Source organism: Solanum dulcamara, chromosome 6, assembly GCF_947179165.1.
Source record: "Solanum dulcamara chromosome 6, daSolDulc1.2, whole genome shotgun sequence".
NCBI lineage: Eukaryota > Viridiplantae > Streptophyta > Magnoliopsida > Solanales > Solanaceae > Solanum > Solanum dulcamara.
The window spans coordinates 39,923,027-39,942,178 of NC_077242.1; the positions used below are offsets into that span (position 1 = coordinate 39,923,027).

General features: G+C 34.6%; 1 pseudogene; it reads left to right on the forward strand.

The window, feature by feature from the left end:
* Positions 1-16,933: 16,933 nt before the first annotated feature.
* LOC129892840 (40S ribosomal protein S3a-like) lies at positions 16,934-18,093 on the forward strand (annotated as a pseudogene).
* The last annotated feature ends 1,059 nt before the right edge of the window (positions 18,094-19,152 follow it).

Below are 19,152 nucleotides of genomic sequence, written 5' to 3' on the forward strand. Positions count from 1 at the left end.
GAACATCTTTGAGGATAACAAAACAATGCACCGCAACACCTTCCGCAATATCAACCACAAAATGTTCTCAATAATTAACCAGTACCGAGAGAACGTCCTCCACCTAAATAGCGACCTAAATTTGGCATATACAATAATTATGGGGTCAACCGTGACGCCATTAGAACTACTGGTGCCATTATGTTACCTCAATTGCGGCCTGGTACTAAGTGTAGTATACTAGCAGACTGATTTAAATGCTTCATATTGAAGGACTGTTTGTTGGTTGGCATCCAACTATCCCATCTCAATAATGTGGCGTACGTTAGCTAGAGCAGTGTTGGAGACCCAGAGCAAACCATGGATGTCATTGGATTGCTTTTCTTTCAATTATCACTTACTGGTGAAGCTATAATCTGGTTGTTCGAGCTTTCATTAAACTCTATCACAACTTTGGATGAATTACATGAGGCACTAATCGATAAGTATTTCCCATTGCCAAAGAAGTTGAATCTAATAGACCGAATCAACTATTTTCAATAGATGTCCGGAGAGTAAATTAGTGGAGCTTAGAAAAGATTTGTAAAGTATCTACGAAGTTTGCCAAATAAAAGAATAGTCGACGAGTCACTTCTTTAGCTATTCTACTGTGCACTTGATGATAATGGAAAAGCTGTAGCAGACACCATCAATGGAGGAGCATTCTTGGCCAACACTTTTTAAGATGCTGCAGAGAGATTTGATTGAGTTACAAAGACTAACCGAGCTTTGATCACTAGGGACACAAAAACTTCAAAAAATTCTTTTACTACTTGCATAAATTAGGGTTACAAGATATCAAATGAAGCGGTACTACAAGAGGTCACTCAATTAAAAACCGAATTCAAACTGTCATTCAAAAATTTGGGACTAGAGAAAATCAATACAATCGACCATCAAGGTAGGATGCCAAGTCATAATGATTATGGATATGTGGAAGATACATACTATGTGAATGATCAACCGGGAGGTTTCTGGACTAATGCCCAAGCATCCAATCTGGATTCTTGACGCCAAGGTCAAGGAAATCAAGGTTGGATCTATAACAACTTCAATCGAGAGGGCCATTGCAACAACAACAACAACTTTAATCATGAAGGGAACTACAATCATGAGAATAACTATATCTAGAAAGGATACAATGATCGCAACTGCAGGTAAAAAACAAAAGATGAGGGATTCGGACTTATAGGAATCGAATAAATGATGAAAAAGTATGACATAACAGAGGATAATCTTAAGGAGATACGTAATGATCTTTTAGGAATGAGTCAAAAAGTTGAGTCACATTCTACATCCACAAAGTTTATTGGGCAATAATTGGGGCATTCGTCATGTTTATATCCACGTGAAAAAAGAACTTCCCAAGTAATACAATTTAATATCCAAAGAATAATGGGCAATGCATGGCTGTGACCACCTGAAGTAGCATTCAAATGGTATATCCAACAATTCCATAACTTGAGGATGATGCACATGAATCAGCTGTTAGCGAGGATGAAACAAAAACAAAAACCAAGGAAGAAGCAGTGGGTGAAGATCTAAGCATCAAACAACCCGACAAAGGGGATAAAAAGCATAATGAGAAAGCAAGCAATGCAAAAAATTCTACTCCTACTCCAATTCCAATGCCACAACCTCCTCCAAATTTTCCGCAAAGATTGAAAAAGAAGGCGAAGATGGAAAGTTTCTTAAGTTTATTTCCATGTTGAAACAATTTTTGGTAAATGTTCCTTTGATAGAGAAACTAGAATAAATGCCTAGATATGTCAAGTTTATGAAGGATCTTGTCACAAAGAAGATAAAGACAAGATTTAAGCCGGCTGATAACTTGCATCATTGTAATGCAATCACCACTTGCTCACTTGTGCAAAAGAAAGAGGACACTGGGATAAGGATCCCCCAAATCGACTTCAATGCGGCTCTTGATGGTAGATCATATTGTGAAGAAGCCCGTGGGCATTATTTATGATGTTCTAGTGAAGGTCAAATAATTCATATTCCCTGCTGACTTCGTCATTTTTGACTATGAGGTAGATTTTGATGTTTTTATATTTTTTGATATGAAATTCTTACCAACTGGACATGCTTTGGTAGAAATGGAAATGGGTCAGCTGAAGTTTCAACTAAGTAATTAAGTAGAGGTTTCTGACGTATGCCGAGGAATGAAGCATAACAATGGGCTACTAGTAGTGTCCGTGATTGATATTGTTGATGATATGCAACCAGAAATATCTATTGAGGAGAGATTGGGTGTTGTCATGACCCGACCTAGGGATTAGTAATAACACAGCGATCAAAACCCCGAAGGGCTCCAACCAAGCCTCTTGACATATCATAATGCATATATAAGACAAATTAAATGCGGAAATATTATACGAGAGTCTAAATCATTATTAATATAAAAGAATGTAACTTGACAATATAGACTCAAATATTTGTCCAACTACTGCCTCTAATCATAAATGTGGGAAGGGCCTAAGACATGTCCGTAGCTCACCCTCAATATGAAAGAAATCAATGTCTTTGAAAGAAGAAACAACTCATAAACCGCCCTTGATGGATAAGGACGCACCAAGACTTCACCGTAGGAACTCTACTAGCCACGTATGTGGGTATGATCCTCAACTACTACATTATATGACAATGTTGGAACCAACATGTGTTAGTATGTCTGAATGTACTATGTATATAGGCATTACTGGCAATATAAATCATAAAGATGCAATGATCAAGAACATACATAGTAGGGAGGATAAGTAGACCACGAGGAAAACCATAATGATCAAAGCATTTAAAAGACTTAGTTGAAAATTATAAAATAACATAATAAACATATACATATGTAGGATATGAACCATAACCGACAATAAGATCATTCGAGCTATAACATGAAATCTTGTTGTCTCTCCATACAATGAAGAAAGGGGAAATCTACTTTCCAAGGTAGACTCTACCCCGCTAGGCGGGTTATGTACATATCCTATATGCGTGCCCACTAGCGAAGACATTAAGGAAACCTATGGTGGAATAAAGATAAATAGACATGAGGCCGCTAATAATACTTTTGGTAGGGCCCTTAGGCAATAGTTTACAATATTTGTTTAGCCAAAGGGAATTCAACCTTAGGCAAAGGATATGGCTTGAACTTATAAAAGGACTATGATATGAGTGTGTTGTACCATCCGGGTAAGGCAAATATTATGGCCGGTGCGCTTAGTCTGATTTCCATGAATGGTGTTGCTCTTGTTGAATGAAGTAAAGAGGAGTTTCTTAAATATGTTCATAGATTGGCACATTTAGGTGTGCATTTGGCTTAGTCGAATGATGGGGGTGTTCTTATGCATAATAGTTCAGAATTGTCTCTTGGGGTGAAAGTTAAATCAAAAGAAGAACATGATCCGATTTTAGTTAAATTGAACAAGTCAGTTGCCGAAAATTCTATTCAGGCTTTCTCCAAAGAGAAAGATGGGGTACTTCACTACCAAGGCCATTTGTGTGTTCCTATTGTTGATGGGTTAAGAGAGTTGATATTGAGTGAGGACCATAGTTCTAGGTATTCAATCAATCTGACATCTACATAGATGTACCGTGATTGGAAGGAATTGTATTGGTGGAATGGTAGGAAGAGGGACATAGCGAAATTCGTAGCTAAGTGTACAAATTGTCAATAAGTGAAATTTGAGCAAGGAGGCTTAGCTCAAGACATTGAAATTCCTAATTGGAACTGGGAAGATATGAATATGGATTTTGTAACAGGTTTGCCTCGCACTTGATTGCAATATGATTCTATTTGGGTTTTTGTGGACCGAATGACTAAGTCGGCACTTTTTTTACCGGTCAAGACTTTTTATGATGCCGAAGACTATGCTAAGTTGTATATTTGGGAATTGGTAAAGCGTCATAGTGTCCCTTTGTTGATTATATCAGATAGAGGTACTCAATTCACTTCATATTTTTGGAAGTTGTTTCAAAATCTTCTCGGTACAAAAGTTAAGCTAAGTACCGCTTTTCATCCTCAAACCTATGGACAAGTCGAAAGAACAATTCAAACGTTGGAAGATATGTTAAGGGAGTGTGTGATTAATTTGAAAGGAAGTTGGGATCAACATTTTCCATTTATTGAGTTTGCCTACAATAATATTTATCACTCTAGCAATACAAATGGCTCCTTTTAAAGCATTGTATGGGAGAAGATGTATATCTCCAGTAGGATAGTTTGAAGTGGGTGAGATGGCATTGAGTTATCCTGATTTGTTAGTTGATGTGATGGATAAAGTAAGGCTTATAAGAGAAAGATTGAAAATGGCTCAAAGTTGTCAAAAGTCCTATTCTAACATTAGAAGAAGAAAGCTTGAATTTGATGTAGATATTGGGTATATTTGAAGGTTTCACCTATGAATGGTTTAATGCATTTTGGTAAGAAAAGTAAGTTGAGTCCTAGATATGTAGGACCCTATAGAATAATGAAGCGTGTAGGCAAAATGGCATATCAGTTAGATTTTCCATTTGAGTTGGCTATGGTTTACATGGTGTTTCATGTGTCTATGTTGAGGAAGTTTTTGGGTGATCCGAATTCCATTGTACCATTAGAATATGTGAGTATTAAAGAGAATTTGAATTATGAGGACATTCTAGTGGAAATCTTAGAACAAAAAGTGAAGAGGTTAAGGAATAAAGATGTTGTGTCTGTCAAGGTGTTGTGAAGAAATCAACAAGGAGAGACTGCTACATGGGAAGTGGAAGCAGACATGATAAAGAGTTATCCATATCTCTTTCCTTCCACTCAAGCCTAAGGTACTAAGTTGTTCATGATCAAGTCGATTAAACTCCTACATTTCAATGTCACATCTCTTTCATATGCATGCATATTCGTGAAGTTGGTCTTAAAAGCATGATTTAAGTAAGTTTGAAAATCTCATGGTTTATGCTTTATTATGTGTCATCATATTAATGTTGGGTTTCTAGTCCTCTTTCCATGTCCTTTCTATGATAAGTTAATCTTATTCAAGGATGAATTTTCCTAATGAGGAGATGTTGTAAGACTCCGGAAGTCGGAAAGTTAGAATGAAGGAGAAATATAAATAAAAGGAACAAAATTTAGGTATATGACTCTTATTATGGATCGTAGTGATTTCAACAACACGTAAGAATGATTCGTAGCATGGGTCCTTGATTTGGTGTAGGTAAAATATCAGATCACACCCTACGAATCAACAAGATGAGTGGTAAGAGTGCCTACGATTTGTCAATTTGACTCATAAGAAAACTTTAGAGACCCTTACACTTGCAGGTTTTCAGACCTACAGGATGAGTCAAGATGAAAAATCATCACAACTTCTACGACTCATAGAGGTGGTTCATATACAAACTTAAGAGACATGGTTTTCAGCCATTTTTCTAAAACCTGCAAGACGAGTCGCCATTATTGCTACGACTCATAGAGTCATTTCGTAGGATCAAATCCAGGTTTTTAATGAAGGGAAATTCTTTTTTTCCCAAGTTTAGTTCAATGAACCTAGAAACATTATGGCCAAGTTCAAAATATATATGTACCTAATTCTTCAAATTTCCCTCCTATTGAATTAATTCTTCAAAATTTCCCCAAGGCAAGACTAAAAGATCTTCTCAAAGCTTTTTCTCCAAACTTCAAGCTAGGGTTTCAAATTCATCATGGTTTCTTCTTCAATTATAGGTTGATTTTACCAAGGTATGTGGGAATCGGTCCATGGGTTCCTTTAACCCATGATATCCCAAGGTTTTTCCCAAAAATCTTATGAAATTTCATTAACCTTAAACTCTAATTTTGGTGAATTATATTGGGCTGTTTCAATTATGTTATTATTTGTTATTAATGATCATTATAAGTATGATTTTACCTTAATATCATGATTTCATGAATTATGGATGCCTTGCATAAAGCTATTTTCTATGGTGAATTACATGAAGTATGATTATGAAGTTGAATGATTTTAAGTACTCTCATGGTTTTCATCCAAATTGACTATGTATATGAGTTTTACTCTAAATTCAAGTATGAATTATGATTATAAATTTCAATTGTGATCTAATTATGAATTAAATGCAAGTTATGGAAAAGGTGACTTAGGACCCTATGTTGGTGACCAAGGAACCTCGTGATATGAATTATATAAGTATGATATTATTATATTGAAAGGATAATACTCATATTGCAACCATGTTATGAAAATAAGCTACTCTATGAATGTTAAACCTATGTACAAGATTCATGATATATGATAATTATGATTACTATGTATGTATTTCATGGAATTTGACTTAGCACTAAATGATGACTTGAGGTCGGGGATCGATCTATGGGGTCCTTATATAGACTATCTTGTCTCATAACTACGTGCCACTATAGGTTGCTTCATGGATTCACTAATGGACCCATATATAGCGTATGTACATGAACCACCTAGCAGGATAGAGTCTACTTGGCAAGTAGATTCTCCTTTTTTCATTGTATGGGGAGACATTGTGATTCTATGTTGTAGATTGCATTATTTTATTATCAGTTACGGTACTATCCCACTTATGTATACTTCTTTTATGTCCTTTTAGAATTTCAACTATGTCTTCATATGCTTTGATCACTATGGTCTTGTCATGACTCTACTTATCCATTTTATTCTGTTTGTTATTTGATCATTGCATCCTATGATTTATATTACATGTCATGCTCACAAACTTAGTACATTCAAATGTACTAATGCATATGTGTTGTCTACATAGTCTAATAATGTAGGTGTTGAGGATAACATTCATACTCGTGTCTAGTTGAGTTCCATTCGGCGAAGTGTTGGTGAGTCCTCATCTTCTCGAGGGAGAGTTATGACTTTGTTCTATCCTAAAGACTTTTTACTTCATTCATGCTTGAGGGTGAGCTAGCGACATGTCTTAGCCCCCGCCCTTCTTGTTTAGTAGGCATTCATTGGATGAAAATTATGTAGAGTCTATGTAATCAACTTTTTGATCTCTTTATGATTCATGTTTAAACTTTTTCTTATTCTTTGTTCCGTTTTACTTTACCTTATTTATGCTTTATGATATGTCAAGAGGCTTGGTTGGAGCCCTACGGAGTTTTGATCATCGTGTTACGACTAGTCCCTAGGTTGGGTTGTAGTACTTAGACCCTCCTATTTGTATATTTGGTGCACTTCACATCGATAAACAAGACTCTACTCGATGCGACATGTTAGACTCCCTAGGACACATTAAACCTTGTGCTCTGATACTAATTTTGTCACTACCTAATCTAGGGACTAGCCGTGCACTACGATTAGAATCCTGAAGGAACCCACCCTAACCTCTTAGCATATTATTCATACATGCATAAGGCAAATAAATAAAATAAAGGAATTGAAGAAATGGGAGCATAGTATCAATAAAAGGAACATGAGTCTCAAAAGAGCAAAAGCGACAGTATAGACTCTATGAATATATAACATGCTTTTATAAACTCGATGGGGGCATAAAACCAGCTCCTAGCTCACCCATGACAATGTAAAAGTAATGACGTAGAGAAAAGACAATATGAAAGTAACATGTCATGTCCTCAGAATATGAAAACACACTACCAAATTACAACTATAACAAGCTTTAGCCACGAACGGAAGGATGAGTGTGATCATTGGGCACTTAGAGAGCTCATATTATGACTCTTTTTAATCATTGTTTGATTAATAAAATAATAATAATAAAAATAAAAATAATAATAAATATATATATATATATATATATATATAATAAATATATATATATATATATATATATATTGATATAATGTAGCCAAAAAAGTATGAATTAGTACATAGAATGCAATAAGTACATTAGAAGTATGCATGAAAAATAAAAATAGAATACAATCAACATGAATCATGGGATGCAAGATCGATATCTTTAAAATATGAGTAAAACCATGAAAACTGTTAAAACATTTTTTATCTCATTTGAAAATACATCCATATATCATAATTATCATAAGAACTCATAACCTACTTTAACTGGTGTGGGATAGGTCCTTTAAGCAACATATAAGACCATGCGAGCTAATACTTGGAATCTGATGACTCCCACATCGAGACAGATGAGTCTACCTTACCAGGGCATACTCTATTAAGTAACTCTTTTAATGTTACTATGTCGATCCACTAGCTTCGCCATATTGGCATCTTTGAACCTACTCAGGCAAAGTAGTTTGGAACTAAAGTTTTCTACTAGAATTCCCTTGGGTAGCTATAATAGCATATCGGACTGAACTCGACCGAAAATTCCTCTCGGTGCTTGGTCATTATTCCAATGAAAATTTTATGAAAACATAATCAATAACATCATAAGGAAAGATAATAATAGTATCAACCCATATTTATAAGGATAACATAAGAGTAGCTCATCTATCATCATCATATTAAAATTATAAGAATAGCCCATGTATCATGTGATTCATCTAATGTGGATGTAGATCTTCCATCATTACAAATTCTTGTTCATAAAACATCTTTATGTTCTTATTTCACCCTATCATTAACATGCTTAAAACATCATAGAATTATCATTGAAGACTTTTAATAAATCATTCATAAACCATAAAGATCATTCAGTAAAGTTTTCATTAAATATAACTTGAAAATCATGATCATAAGTGATAAATCATATTTAAAACTAGAAGATACCATAGATAATTGAAATTCATCTTAAAATCATTCAACATGATGTGAAGTATGCATAAGAAGGCTAATAGCATTGAAATATATCATAATTAAGAAGACCCAATGCAAATAATGAAAGTAGAACTTTCTGATGAACAAATAATAAGGTAATTTGAGAGAAAACATTGGGATTCCATGGGTGAATGGTACCCGTAGATGAAGTCCCACAAACTTTGACTTTTAGGAGCGTAGAGTGAAGAGAATTGAATCTTGACGTTTAAGAAATCCTTTAAAATTCCATAGAGAGGAAGAAGACTCTTAAGAAGAACCTTGGGGGAGAATATTTTGAGATTTGGATCTTAATGAAAGAATAAGAGGGTTATGGGCACTTAGGTTAGTTAATAGGTAAGAATATAATCCCAAAAATCATCCATATTCATTAATGAAATATAGGAAATGACCAAAATACCCCTACTTATAAACTGAATCCAAGACCTAGGATGGACCCTTACCACGTCCTGTGAAGGTTATTACGGACTATACTGGGGGTCGTGGTGATGGAATTAACTTTTGAAAAGGGGACTTAGCAAGGGGGTGCCCACCACGTTCCGTGAAGGGAAATATGTCCCATGGTGGTCTTGCGTGATGGAAGACTGAACAAGGGTCTTAGGAGGGTTTCCACCACAGAGGGAAACACGGCTCGGGGTGCTCACCACAGACCATGGTCCCTATCATGGACCATTTCATGCAAAGTCTTAGTTTCAGTACATTAACCACGGTGCCACACCATGGGACATAGTGAGGAATACAGATCATGATGGCCTTCGTGGTCATTATCTAGTACGAAAAAAGCTGAGTTTTGTAGGAAATCTTCTTTTGATCTCGCTTTATGACTTTCGTACTTATGAGGTCTTACAGCTATACACTCTACTCTACTCATAGTCATACCTCATTCGAGGACGAATGTTCCTAAAGGGAAATATTATAATATCTTGGGCATTTGAAGGTTTGAATATGTTATAATAAGGTTTAGAATTTCAAAAATGGTCTCGGTGAATTTTTAAGACACCTATTTTGAAAGATAAATATTTCTATGAACTTGCATTTTCAGAAGGGTGCACGATAGGTCCACGTCCCAAACTTGTTTTTCTATAGTAGAAATTTTCCCCAAGTCAAAAATATAGCAAAAATCTGATTCGCTCCAAATTGGACTATCAGGGAACAAGTTTGTGTCGCGTACTTGGGTTGGGTTTTCTATCCGAATTCAAGATTTTAAGTAGGCACACCTTAGATATTTTCCTAACTATTAGTTAATCAACCCCGACTCTTTTAGGACATAATTCGGCTATACAAATTAACCTAAATCTCTAATTTTATTCATTCTACCACAGTTCACCTAGTCAAGTAATTCTCTCTCTATAAAAGACCCGAAGAAAAACTCCATAGAAGATTCTCATGGAATTCTCTCCATCTCTCCATCAAAAAATCCCTAATTCTTAAAGTTTATTTGTTCTTCTCACCCAAGGTGTGTAGGTATTTCACCCTACGTGTCATGACCCGAATTCGGGCTATGCTGGCCCCTACTATAAACCCGAGAAGGCAAGGCAAACCTAAGTCTAATGGAAATCAAATGGAAAAACAATATAAAAAAAAGTCGGGATAGGGTATAGATATGTAAATACGATACAAAATATATAAAAGGCTTGATCGAAACCAAAACAAATGACGAACTGACACTAGACAAAACTCCGGACCTGGTGTCACCTATACAGGAACTACTAAGTATAAAAGCTGACAATGTAAAAATATACAATATAGATCTAACTATCCAAAAGTACAAGTGTAAGTCATTACAAAAGAGGGAAAGTAGTAAGACTCTAAATGTCGGGAGCTTACCACAATCCAAATCCGGCACCGCTAAGGATCATCAGGTGCGCACTGAGGGTGGCTCGAACTGGAAGCTATATAAAAAAGATGCAGAAGTGCAGTATGAATACCAAATCAAGGGTTACTCAGTAGGCATCATAAGCTGACCGAACTCAGAAAGATTAAATATATAATACGCAGTACGATGTTAATAATAACAATAAGAGAGGAGCATAAACTACAGATACGGGAAAAAAGGTTACTAGAATGATCATACAAAAATCAAGTAAGTCAAACCAATCATGTAATCACATCTATAATCTCAACTAATAAAATACAAAGAGAATGCTTAATTGTAACTCAAAGTTAAGGCTCAATAACCTCCAAGAGTACCACGAAGTGCCCGGAACGGCCCTCGAGCTCATCAAATAATGGGGTGCCTAGAATCATACCTCGAGCTCATTAGCATCATAATAATAACTTGGAATATGTATCGACGGGCCGCTCTAATTCACACCTCGAGCTTATCAAATAAAATAAAGTGTTGCCCGAAGTCACTAAAAGGGCCGCCCAGAATCATACCTCGATCTCATCAACTATGAATTTCCATAAATAATATATCACCGATTTTTCCATAAATCACTCCTATCCATACCTGATCTTATAGATACACATATAATTCTATGGCTTAAAGTGGTATTATAATCTTTTACTATTTCTTTTATATAGGGCTTTTAACACCAGTGAGGTAATTAAGGCAATTAGTATGTCAAAAATCATATGACACTCACCTGAGACTCTGATGTACTCAAAGCACGGCTTCGGGTTCAATATTTCAATATCATAAGCAACCAAGGAAAAGTCATAAGCCAAGAATCATATCAAGTGATCAACGATACCCATATTTCTATAATTAAAAATGAAACTAAAATTGAGTAAAAATTTGACATTGGGACCCATGCACAAAGTTAAAAAACCAACTCCATCACACGGTCCCAAATAACTCAAGGAACGTTTTCCTTAAAAATGGGCACATTCACAACTCCAGCAAATTCAAGCCCTAGAATAGTTCAAAATTACAAGAAAAAATGAAATTTATGTGAAACTTACAAAGTTTTTAGGATGAGAAAGAGTTCAGGAATGTTCCCACAAAAATACTCAATGCACCGGAATGAGAATCATCGAAAATGGTCAAGATTTGCTCCTAAAAATATGTTTTGATATGTTGGAAATAAGGAGAAAAGGGCTGGTAATGGATCTTAAAAGCCCTCACTGCCAGGCCCCCCATTGGCCTTCGCGAACATAGAGATCAACAAGCTTACTATACGTAAACACGGAGGCTTGTCAGCAAATGCAGAAAACAATGAATTAAATCTCCACAAATGCGGCTTGAGTCCCGTGAACGCAGAGAACAAAGAGTTTCGCCTCTGCGAATACGACTAGGGGCCCACGAACGCAGAAAGTAAATTTTAATTGCACTAGCAGCTATGCTGGTGCATTTTCACTAAGAAAACAAGTCCCTCAACAGGGCTAGGAACTCGTTCAGAATCCCGTTGACGCAAATGAACTATGCTACACAACTAGAAATGGAATTTCAGACTCAACAGAATTAACTAATTTCCTAATGGAGGTCATTTCGACAGAATGTTTACCCAAGTCAAAGATTTCAAAGAAAACACTTAAAATGCATAAATGACTAAAAACATATTTTGATCACCTTAGGACCCAAACCAAAGGTTGTTCTAGACCAAACATGGCATTCCGAAACTAACCAACCTGACAGAATTTTCAGCCAAACGTGTTTACTTAAAATGTTAACTAATGTCAACCCTTGGCCAAAATTTTAGGTTAAAATGGAAAAACCACCTAAACTCAAAACGAAGACTCCAAAGCCAAAAGTACCTTCCTTATAGACTAAAATGGACCTTTCGGAGCTGATGGAATCGTCAAAATTCTCATACAATGCTCGAATCTATGGATGTTGACTAAAGTCAACTCTTTCAAACCTTAAACCTCAAAGATGGAAAAACTACCTCAAAACTCAACCGTACATTTTGGGAAGCATACCATCCATCCCAACATCACATATGAGTTGTAAAGAATCTACGGGAAGTGGTAAAATTGTAAAAACACACAAAAGCATGAACATACCTTGGAGGTCATTACACTAAAGTACTTTCACTCATGGTGCCCAACAAATTCTCTACTTTTTAATCAATTAAAGTATGTATTTTTATGGGTTTTATGATCTCTATTTCAATTGCATGAATTATGATTCTAATTATGATTTTTAATCTATTTTTATATAAATTAAGGATTTATTTCATGGAATTGTAGAATTGTTTTATGAATTTTCTCACAATGATCTTTAGGGTTTATGATATGGACTATGGGTATTTTCCATTATACTTCCTCTTGATATTATTTTCATGAATTATGTATGGATTGATATAAAGTATATAATAATAAATGTTTTCAATCCAATTTCATGACTTCCAAGTTAATGGATCATGTATTAATGTTTCTACCCTAATTTCAAGTATACTCTACGATCATAAATTTCAAGTATGCAAGCAAAATTTTTAAATGATAGTGACTTATGACCCTAGTGATGTTTCCATGAAAAGTATTTATAATGATGGAAAGCCTACGCCAACATTACATGAATAACATGATAATGAACTATTCCTATGAATAAGTTTATGAAGTATGATTATGAAAGGATTATGATGTATGACAAGCATGATTTATGATTATGATATGATATGTATTCGATGAGATGTTGACTTAGCACCGAGAGGATTTGGAACTAGGGGCTCACCCTAAGACTTAGTAGCACCCTCTAGTCTCTTAAACTAAGTTGCCACCACAAGTTTTCTAATATGTCTAAGATAGAGGATCCACATATAGTCCTTAATGATTATAATATTGGATGGAGTCTACCTTGGCAAGTAGCCTCCCCCTTCTTGTCGTTGGTATAATTAGATTTCATGTAATAGCTCGCATGTTCTTATTGTCTGTTATGGTTATCTCCTGCATATGTATGTCCCTTATGATATTTTACAAGACTACTCATAACCTTTACTTTTATATGATTCTCTTATGGTGTAATGCATATTGACCTTTCTTATGCCTACTTATGGTTTCACTAATTCTGTTATCATGCTATTTGCAATGGTCATTTTCACAACATGGTTTTATTATGCATGGCATTGCCTACATATTTAGTACATTCAAACATTCTAACACATACTTCATTGCCTACATTATATAACAATATAGGGACAGATGCTCCATCCTATTCTTGTGGCTAGTCGGTGATCTATTTGAAGAGTTCGTTGTCAGTCCTCATGCTTCGAGAGAAAATCGAGTTATTCTTTGTTTTATTGTCATTTTTTAGACTATGATGATGTTTAAGGACTATTCTATGTCATGTTATTATTTTCTCTGATGGTGATCTAGGAACATATCCTAGTCCCCGCCTATGTAGTCATATAGAGGCATGTTGGGCATATATTTAAGGAGTCTATGTTGTCTTGATTCACTTTAGTTATGCTATGCCTTCTTGAACTTTTATGAGTGTCCGCTTATTTGTCACCTTATGTATTCTTATGATATCCTTAGAGGCTTGGTTGGTATTTCTTTTTGAATCTTAATCGCCGTGTCACATCTAGGCCCTAGTGGCAGGTGCATTACATTGTCCAAATGACATGCGCTTGAAAGTAAAACTGCCATAGATACATGTAAATGTGGTTTTCTCTTAATCCTACGATGCTATAGAAATCTAATTATCGCTACAATACCCATTCAGAAGGCAATACCAACCTTTACTTGCTAGTTTGTCTAGCTTGTGGCCTTTCAAGGTCCACTTGTTGAGTTTTTGGTAGTCCATCCATACTCTCCATCCTATGACTGGCTTTAATGGAACTAACTCATTTATATAATTAGAAATAACGGTCATACCTCCCTTTTTGGGGACACACTGGATAGGCTGACCCAATTTCTATCGAAGATCGAATATATCATACATACATCAAGCTATTTGATAATCTCATTTTTCACCACCTATGGTATAGGTGGGTTCAGTCTCTGCTGAAGCTCAATGTTAGGGATGCAATCCTCTTCCAACTGAATTTTATGAGGGTAGATGTCATGTTGTATACCTATGATATCAGCAATGGTCCATCTAATTGATTTCTTGTACCTCTAGAAGACCACGACAAGGGCTCTAACCTGCTCGTTATTCAAATTTGTAGTAACAATGATAGGAAAAATGTTACTGTCAACCAAAAACACATACCTTTTATGAAATGACAACTCCTTTAGCTCAAGTATAGGCAGCTACTTAATGGATTATTTGGCAGGAGGAGTTGGCCTATTCTTCATATCAAGGTCTAGCCTTTTAGGGATGTAAGGTTGTGATCCCATACTATAAAACATTTAAAGTCTTATAGTACTCCTCTAAGACATCACCTTGGAAGTTCATGATTACAACAGTCAAGGTCTCAATAGTGAACCTTTCCTCTATGGATACCTCGATAACCGCTTCAAAAGCTACATTAATAATGGACATCATAGTCATGTCTCTAGGATGATTTATTGACTTGTACACATTAAACTTCATCTCTTCATTATTTAGTCTGAAGGTGAGCTTGCCTCTTTCCTTGTCTATAAAAGCTCTGCTTGTGACCAAAAATGGTGTTCCCAAAGTTATAGGAACCTTAAAGTCTACCTCGTAGTCCATGATGACAAAATTAGCATGGAATATGAAATGACCAACTCTCACAAACACATTATATAGAATTTCCATAAGTCTTTTTACTGATCTGTCAGCCATCAACAACCTCATTATAGTCTATTTTGGGGCTCCCAAGCCCATATATCTATAGAAGCTAGTGGAATGAGATTGATACTAGATCCCAAGTCGCATTGATCCCTTGCAAAGTTAAATGAAATAATGGTGAACGGAATGGTGAATGTTCTTGGATCCTTTTACTTCTCAACCAACAATTTTGTAGAAATAGCATTACAATGTTGAAGGTTATCAGTTGGCTCAAAAGAGATTGTCCCCTTCTTTATAAGTAGTTCATTCATGAATATTGCATAACCTGACATTTGTTGCAATATTTCATCCAATGGAATATTCACTGACAGTAAATTTAGCATAGCAATGAATTTCAAGACTTTCCATCCTCAACCTTCTTCTTCCTACTCTAACAAAGAGATAGAAGCGATTTGCGAATTAGTGGAAATGGTTGTACTACCTTTGCATCAACTTTCTTTTTATATTTTACCTTCCTGTTCTCCTTTGACCCTACTGCCAGCTCCTCAACCTCATTATCATCATGAATAAGCATAGTAACATTTGCACCACTCTTATCATGCTCATCATTTTTGGATTTAACATTATTTTCCTGCTCAATCCCTCCAGGTGCTGATCCCAAAAGCATCTTACTTCTCCTTGTCGGCATCACCATATGTTACCTATTATTCCTCAATTTTTGAGAAGTGTTGCTAGGAGAAGTGATGTTCTTTCTCAGATTCAGTGTCATTGATAACTTCCCTATCTAATGCTCAAATTGTTTAATCCAAGTGGAGTTTGAATCCACCAAATTACTTATTTTGGACATGTCGCCTTTCAAATATTTGACACCAGCTTCAATCAACACCACTTTTTGTAGTACCTTAGCCAGCATCTCTTTCATCCTCAAACTACCAGAATCATTCCCAATGGTTATTCATCCTTCAAGAACAATAATTTTATTTGATAATTAGATCAGTTAAAATTGTTGCATTTGATATTTCGCAAAAGTTTTCTTGTCTTTGTAGCAATAGATTTGTTAGCTCAATAGCAACGATTATTGTATTTTTTCAACAAATGTTTGTTGTATGTTGCAATCGATTTATTTTGTTCAATTGCAATGGTTATTACAATTTTACAACAAAACTGGTTAATTCCAATTCAAAATATCTAAGTCAAATCAACATCCACCACAAACACAAATATACAAAATATATTAGTTATAATGTCACCCATTATATAGGTGCAAAATATAAAAAATGTGCAAGTCAAAATGTCGTCCATCATAGGCACAAAATTTAATTTCAATATGATCCATGGGCAAAATATACATCAATTGGCACATGTTTCAACTGGATAACAAAATAAGACTTCATAATATCAACAAAAATCTAATCATACAAGAGTTTCAACCACTTTCAAGAAAATCTCAAATGTCTTTCCATCAATAATTTCATTACCACCCTGGTTGTTTTCTCCACCCACAAAAGTAGATAAATAAAAATTATGAACCAAATTTTATTCTTTATCTGATAGAATTTTACTTTTACTCAAATTATAGATATGCAGTGACATGAGGTGAAAGATGAAAGGCAATAAATTTCCATTAGCAAATAAAAGCATCACTACCATCTCGAAGTCTTATATAAGGTAGTGAAGTGAAATAAGCAAAGTCTTAAGTCAAAGTAAGTTTAAATACTAATCAACATAGATTCATTAACTACCTCGTAGACTCAAGTTAATCCCTTTAAGAAGGATCAATATTATATTAGTATCAGTCCATTGAATCATAAATTCATTCAATTGTCAAGATTAAATACAACATAAAAAATGATAACATTAAACATGATAAAATCAACTTTGAAAAGAGCTCGTATTAACCAAACAGATTGTAAATAAAAGCATGTATGCAGAGAACCAAATTCAATACGATAACATTTGAAATACCAAAATCAAAATTAAAACCTAAACAACATCTTTTGAATACCAGTATTAAAAGAAATTCGAGCTTAGTATAGTCTTTTTTTTCACTTTCTTAGTATAACTCAGAAGCTCAACCATAGCCGTTGGTAAGAACAAGTAAATTTTCAAAGACAAAAAGGGAGTAAAGAAGAAGGTAGTTGATCCATATACTAAAAAAAATTGGTATGATATCAACGCTCCATCTAGATTTCCACAGTGTACGGAAGACCTTTGTTACCCATACATAGGGCACAAATATTGCTTCAGAAGGCCTGCAGAATTATGTGTTCAAAGTATGGACTTCACATCCGATAAGTTAAAGTCATTGGTGAAGAAATAAAAATCCTTGATTGAGGCTCATGTTGATGTTAAGACAATTGAAAGATAAACCTTGAGAATGTTCTATATTATTTGTACTAAGAAACACCCAAACCAATAAAAATAAACTTGATATGCATAGTTAAGCCAAATTCTCTAAAGTCGTTGCAAGATGAGTGAGATCATGGTTAATCATTCACAATCCTGTGATTAGAAAGCCTTGGTCCTAAAGTTCATTCCTTAATCAATCAATAGAGATATTAAGAAGCCAACTTCAAGCATCTACCCGTTGCAGACTATGTTCATTCACAAGTTCAAGAACTAGTAGGCTCCTAAATTTGACCTTGACAGGTTGATGAAGGTTCATGGAAACTTCTCAGAATAATTTGGTGTGAAGGTTGATAGATTCGCAGAGGACGTAGAAACTGGCCAATTGAAGTAGTTGGAGCTTGAGTATGTTGTCTTTTTCATAATATATTTTATGAATTTGCCTATGGCTTAACTTGTTATATTTTTCATTTAATAAGTTAGTAGATTACCTTCATATACTAATTATATTTATTGAGAGTTTAGAAAAAAAATTAGATGGAATGCTATTCTACATTATATGATGTTTCCAAGTAAAATGGTATGGCCTTTAATGTTCTTACAATTTTTTTAAAAAAAAAACATAAAGAGAAAGGAATAGGGAAAATTTTCTAGGAGGTTTGTGAATTCCTCACTCTTGATGTTATACTAATACTATTGCAAAACATGAAATTCATAAATTTAATTAAAAAAATATTGTCTTTGTATTGAGAAAAAACCCTTTATTTTTCATTACCTAAGAAAGAAAACAGGGTATGCACCTTAGAAGTTGTTTTTTACTGTATGTTGTAACTATTATAGACAACCAAATACGCATACACATGAATGGATTTTCTTAATGTGAAACTCATGAAAAACATAAAAAGCATGTTGCAAAATACTTACAGACTAAGATTTCAATCATATGTTAAAGCTTCTAAATATTGTTAAAAAGGAGAAAAAACTGACCTTTCACCAAAATGGTATCAACCAGAAATGTTTTTAGAGCTTTAAATTAAATTTTTGAATATCCCCAATATTTTCTGAGAACTTTCCATTTGCATTCCGTGCCTGCATAAAATAAATAAAGATAGATACACATATGGAAAAAACCTAGAGTAAAAAATTTGAGGCGTATATCTTGAATAAGTTGATGCAGTAATGATCATGTTATTAGTTGTTATAAAGAAGTATATTAACTATTGACTTGACTTATGTGTACTAAGTGTGCAAAAATAAAGTGAACTAGACCAAATAAGTTAGAAGACACTCCTTGCCAGAAAAGAAAAATTATAAAAAAAAATATATAAACTAACGAATTTTTATAGAAATATTTCATCAAGGACCTCAAATGACTTTCAATGAAAGGTAAATCATTTTGATGAGTTCATGTCATCTATTGATTCCCTCCCAATTTGTTGGACCATAGATGCAATGATTTACTTC